The sequence below is a fragment of the Triticum aestivum genome, chromosome 5A, assembly GCF_018294505.1.
Source record: "Triticum aestivum cultivar Chinese Spring chromosome 5A, IWGSC CS RefSeq v2.1, whole genome shotgun sequence".
Lineage (NCBI taxonomy): Eukaryota > Viridiplantae > Streptophyta > Magnoliopsida > Poales > Poaceae > Triticum > Triticum aestivum.
The window spans coordinates 693057834-693073479 of NC_057806.1; positions in this window are offsets into that span (position 1 = coordinate 693057834).

Consider the following 15646-nt stretch of genomic DNA (forward strand, 5'->3'; position numbering starts at 1 on the left):
TCCGTGAGCATCACATCACGGAAGGTCTCATAGATCGTAAGAGGGAAGAGTTCTGCAATTTCACCCAAGGCAGACTGGTTGTGGATGCATATAGTCGTGAATTTGGGAATCTGGCACGTTATGCTCCTGAAGAGGTATCCACCGATGCTAAGAAGCAGGCAAGGTTCCTCAAGGGACTTAGCCCCGAGCTTCGCCACGATCTTCGTCTACACGGGTGCACCTCCTTCCAGAAGTTGGTCAATAAAGCCATCAGTGCTGAGACAAGCCAGACTGACTATGACACTTCACGCAAGCACTCTCGTGATTTTGGTTCCTCATCCGGCTCTGGATCTCAGAAGCGCCGGGTGTGGTTCCAAGCACCGTGCTGCCACCCGGGTTCATTCCAAGGCCATCCTTTGAGGCGCCTCACCCCAACCAGCAGTTTGCACCGCCTAAGACCTATGGTGGCCCCGCTGCTAATGCTGCTCCACGCCCCAATGTTGTGACATGTTTCAAGTGTGGAGAGCCAGGTCACTACAGTCGAGAGTGTCCCCAGAACAACAACCCCAACCAGTCTGGAAAGTCCGTTGGCCGTGGTAAGCCAGCAAGAAAGACATTCTACGCCAAGCCAGCCACCATTACACGTGGCCATGTCAACTATGTCTCAGCTGAGGAGGCTCATGATGATTCTAACGTCGTCATTGGTACGCTCCTTGTTAATTGCCATCCGGCATCTGTTCTTTTCCATACTGGAGCATCTCATTCATTCATATCTGAGAGCTATGCTCGATTGCATAACACGACATTCTGTGACATGCCCACTACCATGGAAATTCAAACCCCTGGCTCTAGATGGAAAACCCCCAGAGTAAGTCATGGGAATGAAATTCTTGTCGATAGACTTGTCTTCCTCGCATCCTTAATAGCTCTCAAGTCCTCGGACATAAACATCATCTTGGGTATGGACTGGATGTCAGCCCATTATGCTAAAATTGATTGATCTACTAGAACTGTTCAACTTACTCACCCATCGGGAAAGACAGTCAATGTCTAAACTCGAGTGGCCAAGCGCCAACTTTACTCCCTAAATGCCAACCCCCTTCCAGACCTTGTAGATATTCCGGTAGTCTGAGACTTCCCGGATGTCTTTCCAGAAGAACTCCCAGGTGTTCCACCTGACAGGGATGTCGAGTTTGTGATAGACCTTGTTCCAAGAACCGTTCCAATTTCTAGAAGACCCTATAAGATGGCACCCTTAGAACTAGCCGAACTTAAGAACCAACTCGATGAGTCCTTGAAAAAGGGTTTCATCCGTCCTAGTTCCTCTCCTTGGGCTTGCCCCATCCTCTTCGTCAAGAAGAAGGATGGAACGGATCGGATGGTTGTAGATTACCGACCTGTCAACTTGGTCACTATCAAGAACAAGTATCCGCTTCCCAGGATCAATGATCTGTATGATCATCTTGCTGGATCCTCAGTCTTTTCCAAGATGGAAGTGAGGTTGGGCTACCATCAAATCAAAATAAAAAACAGGGACATTCCCAAAACGGCCTTTGTTACTCGTTATGGCCAATACGAGTACACCGTTATGTCCTTCGGTTTAACCAATGCCCCAGCCACCTTCTCTCGGTTAATGAACTCGGTCTTCATGGAGTATTTGGATAAATTCGTCGTAGTATACCTCGATGATATACTCATCTACTCCAAGAGTAAGGAGGAACATGCCGAACATCTAAGGCTGGTATTAACGAAACTTCGAGAGCATCGCCTTTATGCCAAATTCTCCAAGTGTGAATTTTGGTTGCCAGAAGTGACCTATCTAGGCCATGTAATCTCTGGTAAGGGTATTGCTATCAATCCCGAGCGAGTTCAAGCTGTCCTTGATTGGACTCCACCTGAGACGGTCAAGCAAGTTCGGAGCTTCCTTGGCTTAGCGAGTTATTGTCGCCGCTTCGTCGAGAATTTCTCCAAGGTTGCTAAACCTCTAACTGAACTCCTCAAGAAAGATAAAAAGTTCGAGTGGACCCCACAGTGCGAGTTCAGCTTTCAGGAACTGAAAAGATGCCTGACATCTGCTCCCGTACTGGTACCACTAGATTTCTCCAAGGACTTTATAATCTATTGCGACGCCTCGCGACAAGGACTAGGTTGCATACTCATGCAAGATCGTCAGGTAATTGCCTATGCTGCACGGCAATTACACCCACATGAGGAAAAGTATCCCACACATGATCTAGAGCTTGCAGTTGTAGTCCATGCACTTAAAACATGGCGACATTACCTTCTCGGTAATCGTTGCGAGATCTTCACCAATCACCAAAGTTTGAAATATACCTTCACCCAACCGGATTTGAATCTCAGGCAAAGACGCTGGGTCGAGTTGATCTCGGATTACGACTTAGGAATAACTTACACCCCAGGCAAAGCCAATGTCATGGCTGATGCGCTAAATCGTAAATTTTATTGTAACAACTTGATGTTACAACAACGTCAACCACTTCTCCATGAGGAATTTCGTAAGCTTAACCTTCAAATTGTTCCTCAAGGATTCCTATCTACCTTGGTGGTGAAACAGACCCTTATGGATCAGATCATAAGCGCTCAGCGGTATGACAAGGGAATATCTCGGATCAAGCAGAACATCGCTAGCGGAGTTGCTAAATGTTTTTCCATGGATGAACGAGGTGTTGCCTTCTTTGAGAACCGCTTGGTGGTTCCCAAGAAACCAGATCTACGACAACTGATCCTTAAGGAAGCTCATGAAGCCCCTCTCGCCATTCATCCCGGTAGTACTAAAATGTATCTAGATCTACGCCAGAGGTTTTGGTGGACTAGGATGAAGAGAGAAATTGCTCAATACATTGCTAATTGCGATGTTTGTCGTCGTGTTAAAGCAGAGCATCAATGGCCTGCTGGCACCCTTCAACCTTTGGCTATTCCCGAATGGAAATGGGATAAAATTAGTATGGATTTCATTACTGGGTTTCCCGGGACCCAGAGAGGGAATAATGCTATATTCGTCGTGATCGATCGTCTTTCCAAAGTAGCCCATTTCCTACCTGTTCATGAGAGTATCACCGCTAGCCAGCTAGCTGGCCTATACATCTCCCGAATAGTGTCTCTTCATGGTGTCCCATTGGAAATTAACTCAGACCGTGGGAGTCTCTTCACCTCTCGATTTTGGAAAATCTTCCAAAATGCTATGGGAACTCGTCTCTCTTTTAGTACCGCCTTCCACCCCCAATCAAGTGGTCAAGTAGAGAGAGTCAATCAAATTCTGGAGGATATGCTCCGATCTTCTGTCATCTCATTCGGAATGGATTGGGAGAAATGCCTTCCATTCGCAGAGTTCGCTTATAACAATAGTCATCAAGCTAGCTTGGGCAAAGCTCCTTTCGAAGTTCTCTATGGACGAAAATGTCGAACGCCTCTTAACTGGTCAGAAACCGGGGAAAGACAACTCTTTGGCCCGGATATGATTCAGGAAGCAGAAGAGCAGGTTCGCGTTATTCGTGAGAAAAAAAACAGCCCAATCTCGTCAAAAGAGCCAATATGATCGTAAACATAAGCTCATGACCTATGAAGTCGGCGAGAAGGCTTACCTTCGGGTTACTCCGTTAAAGGGAACCCATCATTTCGGTATCAAAGGCAAATTGGCTCCGCGTTACATTGGACCCTTTCGCATTCTTGCCAAACGAGGAGAAGTTGCCTACCAATTGGAACTACCTCCGCATCTTTCCAGAGTTCACGATGTCTTCCACGTTTCTCAACTCAGGCGTTGCTTCGCGGATCCTATCCGTGGAGTGGACCACGAAACGCTTGATCTACAAGATGATCTCTCATATCGGGAATATCCCGTTTGTATCCTTGATCAAGATGAGCGTACCACTCGACGCCATAACATCAAGTTTCTTAAGGTTCAATGGTGACACCACTCTGAAAAAGAATCCACTTGGGAAAGGGAGGATCGTCTTCGACTCGAGTACTCCACCTTCTTCCCAACGGATCCTAAATCTCAGGACGAGATTTTTCGAGTGGGGGTGAGTTGTCACACCCTAGCTAGTTCATGCATTGGGGTGTTGCATCATGTTTAATTTCCCAGAAAACTGAAATGGGGATGACAGAACCCCCAGCACCCCCCCCTCCCTTGAACAACTAGGGTTTACTAAAAACTTTTTCAATAAACCTGAAATGCCCTTCTAAAAAGTCCACCCTTTTTGTTTTGGGTTAAAACCTTTGACAAAAATGGTGCACACTTTTCTAGGACATCTTAAGGTCATTGGATTAATTCATTACTAATTGCATTTGGGCAATTCAAATCCTATAAATATTTTAAAATGCCCAAATAATCCTAAAAGTATTTTTAGGCTCTTGAGAATATTTTCAAATGTGCCTTTTAATATTTTCAGGTTTTTCCTAAATGAAATAGTATTTTTACTATTTCAAAACACAAAACAGAATAAATAAAAAACAGAAAAAGAGAGAGAAAGGAAACTTACCAGCCGGCCCACCTGGCGGCCCAGCACTGTGCTGGCCCATGGCCAGTCGGCTGCTTCCTCTCGCCAGGTAGGCAGGCAGAGAGGTGAGAGCCGGCGCGCCTGAGCTCGCCACGGCGCCACCTGCTTGCCGCCCGCGCCCTGGATGTCTGTACGACCTCCACGTCGTCGCCCCAACCCCCTGGACCCCTCCATTCGCCCCCAATGCCTCTCCCTTGCCCTCTCCCACCATGGTCGACGCCCCTGCCGCCGCACCGTCGCCGTAGCCGCGCCCTCTGTCGTCCTCGCGCCGCGCCATCATGTCCACAAGCTCCGCCGTCGTCGACCACGTCGAGCAGGCCGAGCCCCGAGCGCTCGCCCGCTCTGGAGTCACCCCGACCCCATCTTCCCCAACTCCGGCCGCCGGAGATCCCCTTCGCCTTCACCGCAGCACCAGCTCATCCCCGACCTCTCCGTCTTCCTCGTTGTGATCGCCGTGAGCCCAACTACCTCCTCCCCCTCTCCATTAACTTCCTCCTGCACTGTGTGCACTGCACCACGCACACCCAAGCACCCGCCGCCGCCGATCTCGTCACCGACGTGACTCCGGCCACCCACCGGCCACACCCTTGTGACCAATGCACTCACCGCACTCGCAGGAGCCCGTAGCACCACTCCACGCGCCTCGCCGTGCCCCATAGCCTCGGTTTCGACCTCGCCCGAACTCTGGCGACCGCCAAGGTTGTCGCCGACGATGTTTCCGGCCACCCCAGCTCCACCCACTGCCACCACTCGATGCGGCTTGCTCCCAGCTACGCGTAGATGCTCTCCGCTGTCATTTTGGTCGCTGGAGCACGAAACCTGCATCACTCCGCCGCGTCTGGCCTCGCCGGCGGCTAAACGCCGGCGAGTTTGACCCTGTTTGACACCGTGTGGGCCCAGGTTGACTTCCCCTGAGTCTATGGCACGTGGGACTGCCCTGCTAATTAACTTAGATTATCACTAATCAAACTTAGTTAGTTAATTTACCACTGACAGACGGGGCCCACCGGTCAGGTTTGACCTGGGCTGGCGCCTTTGACCTGCTGACGTCACCCTGACGCAATGCTGACGCAATAACTAAATTACTGGAATTATTCTTATATAGGAAATTCCAGAAAATATTACAAACTTCAAAAATTCATAACTTTTAATCTGTAACTCCAAATGCAAAGATTTATATATGAAATTTGATCAGAAAAATTCAATCTTTCCATCTATAATGGTTTTATGCATAACAAAACATTTTAACCTTGCTGATTAGGTGAAACAAGCTACTACACTTATAATGCTTAAGAACATAAGCTTCCATTTGAATCTTTGATTCAAATGGACCCAAACCAACTTGTTTCACATTGCATTAGGCAGGACACCTCATATTGCCATGTCATAGCATGCATCATATTGTTGCATATTGCCATGTGATGATTGTGTTATGTGGTGTCTTTCGTGGTTGGTTCTGCCTCCGAGGATATCTCCGAGTATCCAACTGAAGGGCAGTACCCTACTACTACTCCATCAGGCAATCAGCACCATTGATCATATCGATACAATCCATGTTCTCGCTTCTGCTCTCATTTACTACATTAAGACAACAACATTTCAAACTGCTGTGTGCTGCGGTAGTTGAACCTCTATCCTCTGCATGACCTGTCATTGCCACAGTAACTAGATGAAACCCACTAGCATGTGTAGGAGTTGATTGAGCCATGTATGTGTTTCCTACCTTGCTATGCCTGCTATGCTTAGAGTTGTGTCAGGTATGGTTCATCTGGGTGATGGGCTAGAGTGAAATGATTACGTCGGTAATGTGAGGGATGTGTTGAACATGATTTGGTAAAGGTATCGATGAGATGCCATGTACGAGTACATGGTGGGTTGTTTCATTGAGGTTGTCCCTAAGAACTGAGATCTGTATGTGTGATTTAAGAATCAGTTACTACCATGCATTGGGATCCTTAATTGACCCTCTCGGCTTCTTAACCACTCTAGTACTCTGTCCAGGAGTTGCAACTAGTTTCTGGTGTTTGTAGATTATGTGTTGGTGGCCGTGCGTAGTGCTGACCCTAGGGGTGGGCTATGTTGCGGTAGATACACTGTGGCCGAGTATGTCGGGCGCCCGTTTGGCGTCTCGGGACCCTGTACACATCGTTCGGGGCCGTATGTGGAAACCTCGGCCGGACTCCCTGCGGATGGAACCTGGATAGGCGATAAACCTGGACTAGAGACTTGTGTGTTTAGGTAGGCCGTGGCCGACACCCTCGTTGGGCTTCCGCTTGAAGGTTGTCGAGTACATGTTGTGTAACGACGATAAGTGGTGAGAGTGTGTATGAAGAAGTACACCCCTGCAGGGTTAACATCATCTATTCGAATAGCCGCGTCCGCGGTAAAGTACTACTTGGTTGCCTATACAGTTCATAGACAAGTTAATGTTTACTACTAAAAGACTCAAGATAAGTGTGAGTACCGAGGATGGCCCTCTCGTAGGATGACGAGGGAGGATACCCAGTGGAGTATTGTGTTGGTGATTAGTGGACTCGTGTGCGAAAACTATTTTATAGTGGTGTCTCGTAGGATAGCTTAGCCAAGAGTCAGAGCTGGCTTGCTGCAATAACTCCACCACCTTCTTGAGAATGAGCATGTATAGTAGTATCTGTTGTAAGACTTGCTGAGTACCTTTGTACTCATGTTGCTTTAATTACTGTTTTCAGACGACAATACCGCCCCCTCCGATGGGTTTTATGTAGACCTCGACGTCGATGAGTAATTTGCCACCTAGGTGGTGATTCTGGCCATGGAGGGGCCTATGTAGATAGACAGGCTTCGACAAGCCTTCTTTCTTTCTAGTGTCTGTACTCAGACTTATTTGCTTTCGCATGTGCTTGTATGCTTGTATGACTTGAGTGTCGGGTCTTGTGACCCCTACCTGTATGAACATGTTATGTATGGCGCTCCGGAGCCTTTAAATAAAGTACTTGAGTTGTAGAGTTTTGTTGTGATGCCATGTTGTATTTACACATATCGAGCATATTGTGTGTATGATTGAAATGCTTGGTATGTGTGGGATCCGACAATCTAGTTGTTTATCCTTGGCAGCCTCTCTTATGGGGAAATGTAGTCTAGTGCTCCTTGAGCCATAGTAGTCCGCTACAGCCCGGTTCATCGGAGTCCTGCTAGCCCGGCACTACTGCTCAAGACACTTGACTGGCCGGCATGTGTTTCACTTCGTTCCTATGTCTGTCCCTTCGGGGAAATGTCACGCGGTGACATCCGGAGTCCTGCCTAACCTGCTACAGCCCGGGTTCCCCGGAGTCCTGTTAGCCCAGTGCTACAGCCTGAATTCACACGCTGTTGACCGACATGCTCGATGTGATTCATCTATGCCTGTCCCCATAGGTCTGTGCCGCTTTGGGTTCACGACTAGCCATGTCGGCCCGGGTTCTCTGTCATATGAACGTTAAGCGTGCGGACCCTACGGGTTAGAGAACTATGTAGACATGACCAACACACCTCTCTGGTCAATAATTAATAGCGGGACCTGGATGCCCATATTGGCTCCTACATATTCTACGAAGATCTTTATCGGTCAGACCGCATAACAACATACATTGTTCCCTTTGTCATTGGTATGTTACTTGCCCTCGATTCGGTCGTCGATATCTCAAAACCTAGTTCAATCTCGTTACCAGCAAGTCTCTTTACTCGTTCTGTAATACATCATCCCGCAACTAACTCATTAGTTGCAATGCTTGCAAGGCTTATAGTGATGTGCATTATGATATGTCTCCGTCGTATCTACTTTTCCAAACACTTTTGCCCTTGTTTTGGACTCTAACTTGTATGATTTGAATGGAACTAACCCGGACTGGCGCTGTTTTCAGCAGAATTACCATGGTGTTGTTTTATGTGCAGAAAACAAATATTCTTGGAATGACCTGAAACTCCACGGAACATCTTAGAAAAAACAATAAAAAATCCTTGCCAAAGATGAAGACCAGGGGGCCCACACCCTTCTCACGAGGGTGGGGGGCGCCCCCCCCCTAAGGCGTGCCCCCCAACCTCGTGGGCCTCCTGTTGCGTCTCCAACTCCAACTCCACCTCCATATCTTGAGTTTCAATGAGAAAAAAATCAGAGAGAAGAAATCATCGCGTTTTACGATACGGAGCCGCCGCCAAGCCCTAAAACCTCTCGGGAGGGCTGATCTGCAGTCCGTTCGGGGCTCTGGAGAGGGGGATTCGTCGTCGTCGTCATCATCAACCATCCTCCATCACCAATTTCATGATGCTCACCGCCGTGCGTGAGTAATTCCATCGTAGGCTTGCTGGACGGTGATGGGTTGGATGAGATTTATCATGTAATCGAGTTAGTTTTGTTAGGGTTTGATCCCTAGTATCCATTATGTTCTGAGATTGATGTTGCTATGACTTTGCTATGCTTAATGCTTGTCACTAGGGCCCGAGTGCCATGATTTCAGATCTGAACCTATTATGTTTTCATGAATATATGTGAGTTCTTGATCCTATCTTGCAAGTCTATAGTCACCTACTATGTCTTATGATCCGGCAACCCTGAAGTGACAATAATCGGGACCACTCCCGGTGATGAACATAGTTTGAGGAGTTCATGTATTCACTATGTGCTAATGCTTTGTTCCGGTTCTCTATTAAAAGGAGGCCTTAATATCCCTTAGTTACCAATAGGACCCCGCTGCCACGGGAGGGTAGGACAAAAGATGTCATGCAAGTTCTTTTCCATAAGCACGTATGACTATATACGGAATACATGCCTACATTATATTGATGAATTGGAGCTAGTTCTGTGTCACCCTATGTTATGACTGTTACATGATGAACCGCATCCGGCATAATTATCCATCACTGATCCGGTGCCTACGAGTTTTCCATATACTGGTTTTCGCTTATTTACTTTCCTGCTGCTACTGTTACAAACACTACAAAATACCAAAAACATTACTTTTGTTGTCTTTACTTTTGTTGCCGCTACCACCACTATCATATTACTTTGCTACTAAACACTTTGCTGCACATATTAAGTTTCCAGCTGTGGTTGAATTGACAACTCAGCTGCTAATACTTGAGAATATTCTTTGGCTCCCCTTGTGTCGAATCAATAAATTTGGGTTGAATACTCTACCCTCGAAAGCTGTTGCGATCCCCTATACTTGTGGGTTATCAAGACTAATTTCTGGCGTCGTTGCCGAGGAGCATAGCTCTATTCTTTGAGTCACTTGGGATTTATATCTGCTGGACACTATGAAGAACTTAAGAGATCCAAAAACCAAGATCTATCCCTCAACTACAAGGGGAGGTAAGGAACTGCCATCTAGCTCTGCACTTGATTCACCTTCTGTTATGAGTAAGTTTGCAACACCTGCATCTACTTCTGCTATTCGTTCTGATATGTCGCATGTTATTGATGATGCCACTTCTGCTATGCATGATACTTATGATGAAGCTGCTTCTATGCCTGGTACTACTGTACCCCTTAGTGAATTTCTTGATGAACAAATTGCTAGGGCTAGAGAAAAAGAAATTATTGAATCTGAATACGATGATGATAGTGATGATGAAAATATGCCTGTTATTCCTAAGGGTTATCTTTTTGATATGGAATCTTCTGCCGCTATTTCTGCTTCCAAAGATAGATATGAGCTTAAGAGGTTATTTATTAAATGGAACAAAGAATCACTTAGAGATAAAAATGAGACCTGACCCTGCTTTTGCTACTTCACCTATATGTGTTCCTGATAAGGATTATGAATTCTCTGTTGATCCTGATATAATTACTTTGGTTGAATCTGATCCATTTTATGGCTATGAATCTGAAACTGTTGTGGCACATCTTACTAAGTTAAATGATATAGCTGCCCTGTTTACTAATGATGAGAGATCACGTTACTTTTATATACTCAAAATATTTCCGTTCTCATTAAAGGGTGATGCTAAGACATGGTTTAATTCTCTTGATCCTGGTTGTGTGTGTAGTCCCCAGGATATGATTTATTACTTCTCTGCTAAATATTTCCCTGCTCATAAGAAACAAGCTGCTTTGAGGGAAATATACAACTTTGTGCAAATTAAAGAAGAGAGTCTCCCACAAGCTTGGGGGAGGCTTCTCAAGTTACTTAATGCTTTGCTTGATCATCCTCTTAAGAAACCTGAAATACTTGATATCTTTTATAATGGACTAACCGATGCTTCCAGAGATTACCTGTATAGTTGTGCCGGTTCTCTTTTCAGGGAAAGAACACCAGATGAAGATGAAATTCTATTGAATAATATGTTGACAAATGAAAATAATTGGGCACCTCCCGAGCCAGCTCCTTAGCCAACTCCTGCTCCAATTACTGAGCCTATTCCTAAACCAACTCCGAAGAAGAGAGGTGTTCTATTTCTCAGTCCCGAAGATATGCAAGAGGCAAAGAAATCTATGAAAGAAAAAGGTATTGAAGCTGAAGACGTTAAGAATTTACCTCCTATTGAAGAAATACATGGTCTTAATATACCACCTATTGAAGAAACATATGATCTTGATTATTTATTTATTGAAGAACCTCCTGATCCCGATATCCCGACACAGGTAGTAAAGGTAAATTCTCTCTATAGATATGATAAAGCTGAAGTCCCTCCTACTAAAATTGCTAGTCAATGCTTGGATGAGTTTGATAACTTTATGTACAAGTAAGATGACTTCAATGCTTATTTTGGTAGACAATTAAAAGAAAATGCTTATATGATTAGACGCTTGGGTGATTATATGGCTGATATTAAAGGTGAACTTAAACTTGTTAGCAAACATGCTTCTATGGTTACCACTCAAGTAGAACAAGTACTTAAGGCTCAAAAAGAAGTGCTTAATGAAATGAATAGTAAGAAAAATGATTATGCTGTTAAAGAGGCTACTAGAACTAGTAGAATGACTCAGGAACCTTTGTATCCTAAAGGCCACCCTAAGAGAATTGAGCAAGATTCTCAAAGAAATAATATTGATGTTCCTAGTTCTTCTAAAAAGAAGAAGAAGAGAAATGATAGAACTGTGCAAACTTCTAGTGAACCTATTGCTGAACCACCTGATAATCCAAATGATATTTGTATGTCTGATGCTGAAACACAATCTGGTAATGAACATGAACCTAGTAAAAATATTAATGATGATGTTCATGATGATGCTCAACCTAGTAATGATAATGATGTAGAAATTGAACCTGCTGTTGATCTTGATAACCCACAATCAAAGAATCAACGTTATGATAAAAGAGACTTTGTTGCTAGGAAACATGGTAAAGAAAGGGAACCTTGGGTTTAGAAACCCATGCCTTTTCCTTCGAAACCATCCAAGAAAAAGGATGATGAGGATTTTGAGCACTTTGCTGAAATGATTAGGCCTATCTTTTTGCGTATGAGATTAACTGATGTGCTCAAAACAAATCCTTATGCTAAATATATGAAGGATATCATTACTAATAAAAGAAAGATACCGGAAGCTGAAATTTCCACCATGCTTGCTAATTACACTTTTAAGGGTGGAATACCAAAGAAACTTGGAGATCCCAGAGTACCTACTATACCTTGCTCCATTAAAAGAATTATATTAAAACTGCTTTATGTGATCTTGGAGCCGCTGTTAGTGTTATGCCTCTCTTTATATCATAGACTTGACTTGAATAAGTTGACACCTACTGAAATATCTTTGCAAATGGCTGATAAATCAACTGCTATACCTGTCGGTATTTGTGAGGATGTGCCTGTTGTGGTTGCGAACATTACTATTTTAACGGACTTTGTTATACTTGATATTCCCGAGGATGATAGTATGTCTATTATTCTTGGAAGACCTTTTCTTAGTACTGCAGGGGCTGTTATTGATTGCAACAAAGGCAATGTCACTTTTCATGTTAATGGTAATGAGCATACGGTACACTTTCCGAGGAAACAACCTCAAGTTCATAGTATCAATTCTATTGGAAAAATTCCATCAATTATATTTGGAGGTTTTGAATTTCCTCTTCCTACTGTCAAGAAGAAATATGATATTCTTATTATTGGGGATGTGCATATCCCCGTTGAGGTAACTTAGTGTTATTCGAAATTTCTCCGGTTTCATGATTATCGGAATGAGTTTGTTAACAAGACTTGATCAACCTTGTTAGTGGATTCTTTTTGATGAGCATGAGATGGATGAAACTAGAAGCACAAAATCTTCTGTACTCTCTCTATATTTTCTGTTAATTAGTAGAAATAAAGTAAGAATAGTATTTTTCTGTCTGTTTCCTGACTTATCCGTGCAATATAAAAATATCCCAAAATGCCAATTTAATATGATTTTTTCAGAAATATTTGAGGATTTACTGTGCAAAAATTACCGCGGGAGGAGCTGCCACCTGGCCACGAGGGTGGTCGGCCCCCCCTATAGGGCGCGCCCCCTGTCTCTTGGGCCCACGGTGGCCCTCCTCCACTTATCCCAGCACCCATCTTCTTCCTCTATCTCACACAAACCCGAAAAACCAACTCAGGCATGAGTTCCAGCCACTTTTGCTGCAATTTTCGATCTCCTTGCTCAAAGCACCTCTCGCAAAACTGCTTGGTGAAATTGTTCCTTGGTATGTGACTCCTCCATTGGTCCAATTAGTTTTTGTTCTAGTGCTTTATTCTTTGCAAATTGGTGCTGCATAGGTGACCATGTTCTTGAGCTTGCATGTCAAATTTATATGGTTCCAAGTAGTTCTAATGCTTGATATAGGCTCTAGGTACTTGTAGGAGTAGTTGCCATCAGTTTTATTGAAGTTGGTTCACTTTTATTTTGAAGTTACTAAAAATTTCAGAATTTTTTAGAAAATTATGAGGAGATTATTGAGGGGCTCATCGAGCCAAAGCTCGAAGGAAAAGGCACCAAAGACTAAGTATAATTTGCCGCGCATTGCGGAGATTCGGGCGTGTGAATGGCCTTCTGATGATTTCTTGAGAGCAGCCGGTATCTATGAAGATTTTCATGAATTGGCTCATAATGCAGGCCTCACCGCTTTCCTCCACGACCAATGCGATCAGTATCTCTTACTCACAAATACCTTTGTGCAAAACTTTCATTTTCATTCTAGGAACTCACCACCTACGGTGGAGTTTCATTTATATGATGAGCATAAGGAGATGTCACTTTATGATTTTTGTTGGATTTGTTTAGTCCCTTTTGAGGGCAAGACAGAAGAACCACATCATGATGATGTGGCTGGGTTTATTGATAATAACAATGTAGGAGAAACTAGGAAGGTTTCCGACGCACGAATCACTAGCATACATTTCCCTGTTTTGCGTTACTTTGCATTATTTGCTAGTCGTTGTTTAATTGGACGCGGAAATTCTGGAAACCTTAGTATCCCTGATTTAATTATTCTGCTCCAAGGTTTATACAGTGATAACACTTTTAGTTTGGGCGGTATTATTGCTAGACGGTTAAATATGAACTGTACTAAGGGCCCCATCTTTGGGGGCATCTATGCCACACGCCTAGCCGCACATTTTAACATACCTATTAGGCATGCTGAGAAGGAAGAAAAGGTGCTGCCCCGTGTTTATCTAGATCATAAAAGTATGGTGGCACATGATTTTATTGTTAAAAATAGGGCAGGTGAGCTTAAATATCAATTGTTCTTTAATAAACATCATCCTGATACTATTACCTTGCATGCTCCTTCTTTGTTTGATTTGACTGCAGGCATGTACCTTGTTCCGTTGATGGCTATTCACGGCTACCGGAACCCTGTACCAGCCCCGAAACATGAGCCACAAGATGAGCCTCCACGACAATCTGTTTATTCTTGGGATCCAGAGATGACTCTCAGCCAGTGGCAGTCAGAGTCTTCTTCTTCATCACAGTATGATCCCAACTATTCCTCCTCATCACAGTACGACCCCAACAACTATTATTATGGATATCCGCCAGACCAGTCGTGGCCATAGACCAACTTAGTCCAAAAGCCTAAGCTTGGGGGAGTACGTATTTCTCATCGACATTACATTTATGTTAACACACACTCATTGCTAGATGTCGGTGCTCATACTTTTTCACTGTAATATCCATGCTAGTTTATTTTCTTTTTCCTGCTTTCTTCTTGTGTGTTTGTTAAACCTTAAGAAAAACCAAAAAAATAGTAGTAGTTTATTTTTCTGCTGTAGTAGTAATAAATTAAAAGAAAACCCAAAAATATTTCCCGTTCTTCTTTTGCTTGTTGGGAGCTTTCCCGTGTAAATAGTTTTATTTCTTTTCTTTTCTTTGGGGGTCAGTAGGAGAAGACCATAATTAAATTGTTGAAGTGGCTCTTATATGCATCATTGTTGATTTAACCAAGAGCCCATGTTGCCTTGTCTTCACCTGTTTACTGTATGCTCGCAGATTCCAGCTTAGTCCAATGCGCGTACACTCTTATTATTATTCACACCGTTCGGTCATGCAAGTGAAAGGCAATTATGATGATATATGATGGACTGACTGAGATGAGAAAAGCTGGTATGAACTTGACCTCTTTTGTCTTTGTAAATATGATGAGCCCGTCGTTCTTGATTCAGCTTATAATGAATAAACATGTTTGCAATGACAATTAGAGATTATAGTTACTTGTGCCATGCTTGATTAGCTATGAGTTATAATGATTTACCTTGTATGCCAACATGCTATTGAGATGATTATGATGTGGTATGATGGGGTGGTATCCTCTTTTGAATGATTTAAGTGACTTGACTTGGCACATGTTCACGCATGTAGTTGAAACAAAATCAACATAGCCTTCACGATATTTATGTTCATGGTGGATTATATCCTACTCATGCTTGCATCCAATGTTTATTAATTTTAATGCATGTACATGGCTGTTGCCGCTCTCTAGTTGGTCGCTTCCCAGTCTTTTGCTAGCCTTCACTTGTACTAAGCGGGAATACTGCTTGTGCATCCAATCCCTTAAACCCCAAAGTTATTTCAGATGAGTCCACCATACCTTCCTATATGCGCTATCTACCTGTCGTTCCAAGTAAATTTGTATGTGCCAAACTCTAAACCTTCAAATAAACATTCTGTTTTGTATGCTCGAATAGCCCATGTATCAACAAAGGTTGTCCTTATCTTCCGTGTTAGGCGGGTTATT